Below are 9,537 nucleotides of genomic sequence, written 5' to 3' on the forward strand. Positions count from 1 at the left end.
GACTTGATGATTTGTAGGTCTGCACCGAGAAGCCCAGAGTTCTCTGGATGTACGGAACACTGGAATTTTACGTGTTGCCTAGCAACAGTGTGAGCAGGGGCAGGCGTGAGCGGGGTTCCTGCCTCACAGAGAGAGAGAGAGGGAGGGATGGCTCTCCAAGCGGGCGCCTCACCTTTTATTTGTAGCATTAGACAGAAGCCACTGTGAAGGGGGCGGCTGGACATTTCAGGGAGCGACGGACTGCTCATGATCTCCACATGGCGTCTAAAACATGTCTCTGTAGCTCTGCTTTAGTCGTTATTTCAAACTCCATATATTGAACTCCATTTAGTTCAATATACAGCCGTCGTTTAACTATTTCTCTTTTGTTCGTTTTTTTGACGGAGAGACTTTCATTTGTTGTACATATCCTTTCTAATAAAACTGTTTATTAGAAATCCCTAAAAAGAATGTTAATGAAGCAAAACAAAATGTTTGTGTCAAGTTGCCTGTTATTATGGCTTTAAATGATTGACTGAATTCTGTATTTGTTATTGTCATGCTCCTTTCTTTAAATCTTTATTCAAATAAATATGTCTGATGTTCATTTACAAGTCAGTGTTTATTTCTGCATTAAATCCATTATAAATAGACCTTTGAACATTTGGTGAATGTACTGATCCCTGATTATATAGAAATACACATTATTAGGGAAATACCACAAGAACTGAAAGGGAAATGGTATAAAAATGTATATCAGCACTATATATTGCACACTTTCAAACAAGATAAACATTTGGGAGGGCAGTTTTGTGTGTATCCTTTAAGTCCATTTAAGTGATTTCTTTATTGCTCTATTCATGTTTAACAAACAGCACTTTTCATGTACAGTAGATGAAATCAAAGATCAAATTCAAGGCTCCACTAGAGAAAGAAAGACGGATAGCTTGGCAGCACATTGTCTATTTTGTCTTGTGATTGATATTGATAAGGGCATAGTAGTTCACTTCACACTAATAAATCCATGATAAAGATAACATTATTCTACTGTATGTGTTAATGAAAGGCCAACTGATACTGACTACATTTCCAGTGTATATTACATGTAGCTCTACAGAATTACACAAATGACTCTAGTTTTAGCTTAGTTTTAAAAATTAAGTGCAGTTAGGTTTGTATTCATTTATAATTCTGGATATCAAATCAACTTTTTTGTTCAGTCCCTAAGGACTGTGTGGCCTACAATTAGATGATGACGGCAGCTACACAGTATGGTGTCAACACAAGCCTGCAGATGTTATACCACTGAAGCATGAACACAACCTTAAGCGATCAACCCTTCCCCCCCAACGCACATACATCCACATGTCCAATGCTACATGCATACGTCATGTTACATACATGATTAGTTTAGAAAACTTGCCACTTTGTATTGTTTTGTTTGGAAAAAAGGGGACTTCTTGTTGGATTACCACGTTGTCCTACTTGAGCAGCCCAGGATTGGCTTGCACCAAATATTCGTAAATCCTTCACAAAGTTTGTTTAAGGTCCTTCCTAAGGTCTTATTATAACTAACCTATTTAGGAAATTGTGTTGCACCAAGAAGTGTCTTAGCTAAATCCTTAAATAATGCATAGTAAAACTGCCAATCTATAGGTATGATTTGCTTTATATATGTGCTTGTTAGTATTCTTTAGTATACAGTGAGAGGGAAATCCGATTAAGCTAACGTTATTTGGGCATAAGGTTAGTCGTTTGAAATATTGTGTTTTTTTCTTAAATGTCATTTAAAGTCTTCCCAGTTTATATCATTATTAAACAGCATCTTGATTAAGTGTCAGGTAAGTGTTGACCATACTCTACCTTTTATTCGTCAATCTAAACTGGTTAATGTAACGTTAGCCTAGCAGCAAGCTAACGTTTGTTCTGTTGGTATCTCACCCTAAGTAACAGTGTGATATACTATACTATGTTATTGTGTTGCACCTTTAGAACTTTAGACTAGAAATGCCTTAGTTAAAGACGTAATGTGTAGTAAATAGCATCGCGAGATATACCTCTAAACATATTTTTTAGGACAAAATATAAAACTATATCAAAATAAACTGCCAAGCTGTGTGTTTGACTTTGCTTTATTCTTCAGTGTACAATGAGAGGGAAATCCTGCAACATTATTTGGACATATTGTTTAGTCGTTTGAAGTATATTGTGTTTTTTGGGAAATGTAATTTAAGTCTTCTGAGTTTATATAATTATTAAACAGTATTTTGATCAAGTGTCAGGAAGTGTCGATACCTACCGCTAGTATTCGTCAATCTAAACTGGTTAATGTAACATTAGTTTTATCAGTTAGGTATTTCAGTTAGCTAACGGCAAGAAACAGTTGTTACTTGATAACAATTGTGTTACACCTTTAAAACTTGAGAAATGCCTTAGCTAAAGATGTAATGTGTATTACCTAGAATCATAAGTTATACCTCCAAAAAATATTTTTTAGGAGGGCAAATTATATATAAAACTCCATTTTATATATAACTTATATTAACTGCCAATCTGTATGTATGACTTTATTTGTTAAAGACATGAATGTTACACTCCACATATTAAATACTTGAGACATGACGAGGCTAATTTGAACCATAGACTTTAAAAAATAAGATTTGAACAAAGACTACCAACAAAGATATCAAAACTTTCCTTTTCTCTCCACTGCTATTGCTGTTTTTGCCATTCCCTTTCTCTTGCTTTTTCTTGTAACCAGCCATCCTCCCTGACCTCCATTACTGTATTTGTTTAGTCTTTCCCTTGACTGATATTGGCTCTTATCAGGATCTCGGTGGCTGTGTCCTGCTGTCACGCTGCCCACTAATGATACAACATGGATGAAGTAGCTGAATGTTTGCCATTCCTGAACTATCACACACAGGATATGGCAGGGACTCATGACCTCCTTATCCATTACTGTTGTACAATAGAAGACAAGGAAATTGTGAGAATATACTCTGCATCACTAGTCTCAGATAAATTCCATCTCTTGTCTGCTACAACATTGATTTTCTGCAGCTGGAAATGGACTAGTGGTTTGATCGTCTTTTGGATAAACACGGCTGCCAGCCTGTCTGTCTACGACGCTCCTCATTCTTATCTTTTTGTACAGTTTCTGCCTGTCTCTCTCACACAGATACATACGCTCATTTATCAAAAATGGGCCTATGTACATTAATTGTAAAAATCAGTTTAATCTTTGACAAAGGTGTATTAAAGTGCTCATATTATGCTTTTTGGCTTTTCCCCTTTCCTTTATTGTGTTATATATCTTGTTTGTGCATGTTATAGGTTTACAAAGGGACTTACCATCTCCAACAGAAAACACTGTTCACAAACTGCTCCAAACAGCTCTATTATAGTCCAGCCTTTACTTCCGTGACGAATGTGCGTCACTTTGTAACACGTTATAATGCTCGCCTAGCTGCTAGCATGGCACGCCCTCATACTCTGCTTCTGACTGGCTGGTAGTCCTCACCTAGGTACTGCGTATGTGCGACTCCCAGCAAAGATGGAACAGAAGTGAAATGCCTCACTCTGTAGCTAAAACAGAGAGCTCAACACAAAGGGTGAAAAGAGGAGCTGCAGCAATGTGCAGTACAACAAAAATATGGTGTTTTTTTTATTCTGGTACAACCTTTTAATACAATTATGAACTTGAAAATGAGCATAATATGAGCACTTTAAGCTTGTCATCCATGGCATGTTTCTCCAAGGCATGATTATACTGTACGACCATAGTGTGCACTGCCTTTGACAAAGACTGCACCTTTTTGGATTATGCTTTTCAGCTTTTTGTGCTGGTTCTGCTGCAGACTGTGTTTAAAGGGATAGTTCAACTTTTTTTTTTAAATATACAACTCCCATTGCTGTATTGTTATTATACAGCTACAGCCAACAACCATTTAGCTTATCTTAGCTTAGCTAAGCTGTCCCTGTTTCCAGTCTTTATGCTAAGCTAGGCTAAATGGCTGCTGGCTGTAGCTTTACTTACCGTTACATTTGTATTGATCTTTTTATCCAACTCTTGGCAACAAACCGATTAGGTGTAGTTTCCAAAATGTTAAACTATTCCCTTAAAGTTGTTCTTTGGCATATGACATACAATACCATGGCTATCCAGTTATAGGAATAGCTTAACAATTTGGGAAATACACTTATTTGCTTTCTTGTTAAGAGTGAGATTGGAAGATTGATACCGATTTTGCTATGATTTTGTAATTAGATGTTATATGATTGTGTTATTGTTTGTATATACTTTATAAAAAAAAAAATCTTTTAACTTGAGTGTGTATATAAAAAAATGTAATTACAGGAAAACAATAGGAGGCTGCACTGCTGATTTTGTTGAAAAATATTACCTCCATGTCCAGGAGAATTTAAAAAAATCTGTTGATGCTTGAAAATAGATTTGTATAGGCCAACAAAGACACATGTATGACACTGACACATTTGATGTAAACTAATGAACAGGTCAGCAGCAAGTGATCTATGTAGTCTTGACATTTGTCCCTTCCTTCCTAGATGGATAGGTGCCTGCAGCCAAGACGGTGAGACCGTTCAGGATCAGGATTAGGAACCAGAGGGAGGATGATTTAGGGAAGAGTGCTGCCATCTATAACCCTCTCAGGGAGTCAGAGAAAATGGTTGCAGTGTAGCGTGGCTCATTACCACATAAGCACATCATCTATCAGACAGGCAGCTCAGACACATAAAAAAACACACATGATGCAAGCTCATACACATTCGCACAATCAACCTATCAGACATCTCCAGCACCACAGCGGCAGAAAAGGAAGCAAAGCTATGCTGCCTGGTTACTGATGAGCTATCTGCAGACTGACATATAGGTTACATTCCCTTATATGCCCGAGCACACCAAACACCCCCCCCTCCCCCACACCCAAGGCACTATAACAGTGAGCTTTGCCACAGCTGCTCTGACAGTGTCATAACTCCTGTCTCTGGATGGAAAATGGGGTTGTATGTCAAAGGCTCAGCTGGGTGAGGAGTGACATTCTCCAGTGTCCCATTAGGGCATTGGCCTCTCTGTGGTTCTGTCCAGCAGACATGGCCACTATGATGTCTTCCCACATATTGTTTTTGTAAAAATGTTCCCACTGTGTGCATAATCAATGTACTGTAAAGCAATTGTATGACATTTTGGGAAATACTGTACGTATTTTTGCTTTCTTGCAGAGAGTAAGATGAGAAGATTGATACCGCTCTCTCGTTTACGGTTTATATTTGGCTACGGCCAGCAGCTGGTTAGCTTAGCAAAAGCTTGTAAACGAGTGGCACAGCTAGCATGGCTCTGTCGGAAGGTGAACTACCAGCACCTCTAAAGCTCACAAACAAACACATTATGTCTTGTATTTTAATCCCATTCGAAAAGCAAAGTGTAAAAGACAAGCTGTGGTACAGGGGATTATGTGCCTGACTATTTCTTCGGTCATGAGCTAGTGTGTTGATTAGTGAGCTTACAGATAGGATTTTCTTTTCCTTTAGACAGAGCAGGCTAACTGCTTCCCTCTAGTCTCAAGTCTTTATTCTTAGCCAAGTTAACTAGCTGCTGACAGATACAATATTGAGCTGCTCATCTAACTCTAGGTAAGAAAATAAATAAGCATATTTCCAAAAATGTAGAACTATTCCTTTAAACATCCTATTTTGCTTTTCAAATTGCAAGTGTCTGAATTGCTCTGTCACATCTCTCAAGGCCAGACTATAGCAGTCAGAACTGGCACCAAAATAACAAAAATCAAAGCTGAATTTCTCTGATTGTACCAGATTTATTGAAGTAAAGTTTCTTTCAATCAATCTGTCCCTCTCTGTCTGATTGCTCAGTCCAAAGCTGTTGTAATATGACAGGTTCAGGCAGCAGGGCAGCTCTCAGCCTGTGTATGTCTGTGCTTTGGGCGACTCAATGAGGCACACAGACATCACCAGACAGCAGACACCACAGCCTTTCTATAGCCCTGAAGGACTGACTCATTAATATTAACCATGTTAAGCTGTATTAACATTTGCATACAGTGCATAGTGCCATGAAAACCAAATCAAATATTCAAAAGATATGACACTTTATCTGTGATTAAAAATTAAATGCTGTAATGCTGTAAACGCTGTAAATACATTCAACCAAGTTCCTTTGTCTTGTTTGTGTTAGTACTAAATTGTGCCTGTTCGTGTGTTTTTCTCTGGGTACTGTATTTGAGGCTAAGGGCATCCATGCGTGACGATGTACATGTGAATTGGTGTATGAATGTGTGTCAGTATGTGCTGTGTATACTAAGCAGTTTATCTCATCCGCTCTGCATATTTTCTCGTTCCCCAAGTGCAGCGAGGTGAGCCAGGTTCAACACACACACCGGCGCTCAGCTCAGGTCTGCTGGAATGATAAGACCCCTTGTTTTCCTGATAGAGGTAAATGGGCTCCCCTGGTATAACTATCTCACCCCCCTCCCCTCATCTGGCATATTATGACACCCCCAGAAACCCCTATTTACCCACACTGCTCACCTTCACCAGATCTAACCCCCCTCTTCATGCCCACTTGCCCCGTGTGGCACATCCTGAGGGCATGTCAAGAGTCACTGCTCTTCCAGCGGTTTAATTAGACAATCACGCCTGGCATCGGGGAATATGGGGGGAAGGGAGCAAAGGCTGGGGCACATGAGGTGCTTGGGATGGGGGTTGACTGTAGTTAGGAGATTTACAGTCAGACATGCGATGTGCACATCTGGATAACAGCTATTCACGCTCATATCTTTGCCATCCAATCATGAGACCCCAGCAAGTCTGTCGGGCTTCAAAACTGCAAATATCCACATTATAAACCCAACGCAGTCCAGCTTCCTGACCTGAAGAATCATTAACTGGCCGTGAAACAAACAAAACATGCAGAGCCATGGTAAAGAAATGCATTCAAAAAGGGGGTAAAATTTGATTATTTTTGCCTGTTTACAGAAATGATCTGTTATTTCTCCCCTTATAAGACATTTTCCTTTGCTTTCAATCCTAAATGTTCTCCACACGCAAATTAATGACATCAATTTGAAGATAAATAACAAAGTAGTCATACATCTTCAATTAATTGTACCTGCATGGGTTTATCTCATGTCCTGTCTCTTCTCATCTTCCGGCTTTTTGTCACTGTACCACTGCTTAAATTAGAAACAGCGAAAATAAAGCAAAAGGAAAATGAGTAGTTAATAACACCAAGAAGACCAAAGAGCTCATTGTGGACTTCAGGAAGTCTAAAGCTGGCACACACACCCCCATCCTCGTCAACGGGACTGAGGTGTAGCGTGTCACCAGCTTCAAGTTTCTGGGTGTCTCTGAGGACCTCTCTTGGACCCTCAACACCTCTACCCTGATCAAGAAGGCTCACCAGCATCTCTTCTTTCTGAGGAGACTCAAGAAGGTCCACATGTCTCCTCAGATCCTGGTGAACTTCTACTGCTGCACCATCGAGAGCATCCTCACCAACTGTGTCACAGTTTGGTATGGCAACTGCTCTGCCCATGACCGGAAAGCACTGCAGAGGGTGGTGAAAACTACATCACTGGTTCGAGGATCGAGACCATCCAGGGAAAGCGATGCTTGGGTAAGGCGTGCAGCATCATCAAAGACTGTTCTCACCCCAACCACAGACTATTCACCCCACTCCCATCCAGGAGACGTCTCAGGTCTCTCCGCACTCGTACCAGCAGGTTCAGAGGACGCTTCTTCTTTCCTGCGGCTGTCACCCTACAGAACTCTTGCTCTGCATCCCGGTGACAATTTAACCTACTTACTACTACTGTACTACTACTACTGTGATGAAGGAATAATAATACATCTATAAGAATATGGTAATGAATTCACTTTTTACACTATATTAATGAACAATGTGTCTGTATTTTGTTTACATGATAACTGCTACCTCTGTACAAATGTTATACATTACTCGTTCTGTATGAGAGAGTTAGCACCATATATGACATACATGCACACAGTACAGCACCTAAGTGAAGAGTCAAAGAGCAACATTATCAGCACAATGTAATTGCACTCACTTAACTTCTGTTCAAGATGAGGCTTTCAATTCCAATATAATGCTGGATATAATATTAATGCATCATATTTTAATTGTGATATTTTGTGAGTAAAATCTGAATCTGCAACGTAACAGTAACATTTTTTGTCAGGTAAATATAGTAGTACAATGTTTTCCTCAGAAGTAGAAGTAAGAAAGTATTTGTATACAGTTGGGTTGGTGCTTTGGGGGCCTCTGTAAGTTATTTCAGGGTACAATGGTTTTGGAGAAAGCTGAAAGCAGGCACATTTTAAACGGGCACTGTACTGATGATACATTATGAAAACATAAAAAACATGACTAATCAGCGACAAAGTGTCATGATGGCCTCATCCTCTCATCTACATCTGATTCTGCTTCTCGTTACAATGTTAACCCACCAGTTATCTGCGCTGAGTTCTCCCATCTACTCATCAATTGACTAATTACCTGCCTGCACACCTGCTCCTTGTTACCAAATTAATGCGAGTATATATTGAGCCCCTAATCCTTGCAGTTTGCCTACAGTTCTGTTCTGCCTGCCTTTGCTTATAGGATGTTTTCACAGAAGACATGTTCACAGTGTCACAGTAGGAAAAGCAGCAGATGTAAATAATAAAAAGAGATAATGGCTGAATTCCATTTAGCAGCTTCTGTTTCAGGGTCCTGGGATTATGCATGCTGGCTCACTGTCACACTGTCAGGGCTTACTGGGACACTTGAATAGAGCGAAGGCATTGTTAATGTTATTAGTAACACCTGTGCTTTATCTACAATGACAGTTTATCAGTTTACAGTTTATCCAGTGAAATGAAGAAAACATATTAAGGATTCACAGAATTAACCCTTCATGGCTGAGATTTTGGCATGCAATATTAATAAAAGCACAGGTATAACGAATAACATTAATCATGGCTGCATGACATTTAGGTGTTCAAGTTTCAGGGCTATGATATTATGCATGCAGGTTCACTGACATGGCTTACTTGGACACCTAAATGGAACAGAGCCATTGTTAATGTCATTAGTTACACCAGTGCTGAGAGTAACCCTGAAACCTTAAAGAATGGAATATCCCTTTGCATAGTATGCATAGTAGTTACTGTATGAGGCATAGGGGATTCATAATCATTATTGCTTTGTGTGGTGTCTGTGAAGCACTTTGTGTTACATTTTATATAAGTGCTATACAAATAAAGTCTGATTGATTTAATGATTTATTGATTGATTGATATTTATTTCTTGTGCAGCTTTCATCCTCAGACTTTTAACCAAAAATGTTATAAGGGAAAACAAAGAAATGCTAAAGACCACAGTGCAGTATAAAAAAAATACAAATCTGACTTTTACTGTCTTACCAGTTTATTGTTTTCTTCCCCTCTATCTTTCTACTTTGTGTTTTTCTTTTTCTTTTTTTTATACAATCAACTTTGATCTGTTTTTACTGAAACAGT

Source organism: Sander vitreus, chromosome 7 (assembly GCF_031162955.1).
Source record: "Sander vitreus isolate 19-12246 chromosome 7, sanVit1, whole genome shotgun sequence".
NCBI classification, from domain to species: domain Eukaryota; kingdom Metazoa; phylum Chordata; class Actinopteri; order Perciformes; family Percidae; genus Sander; species Sander vitreus.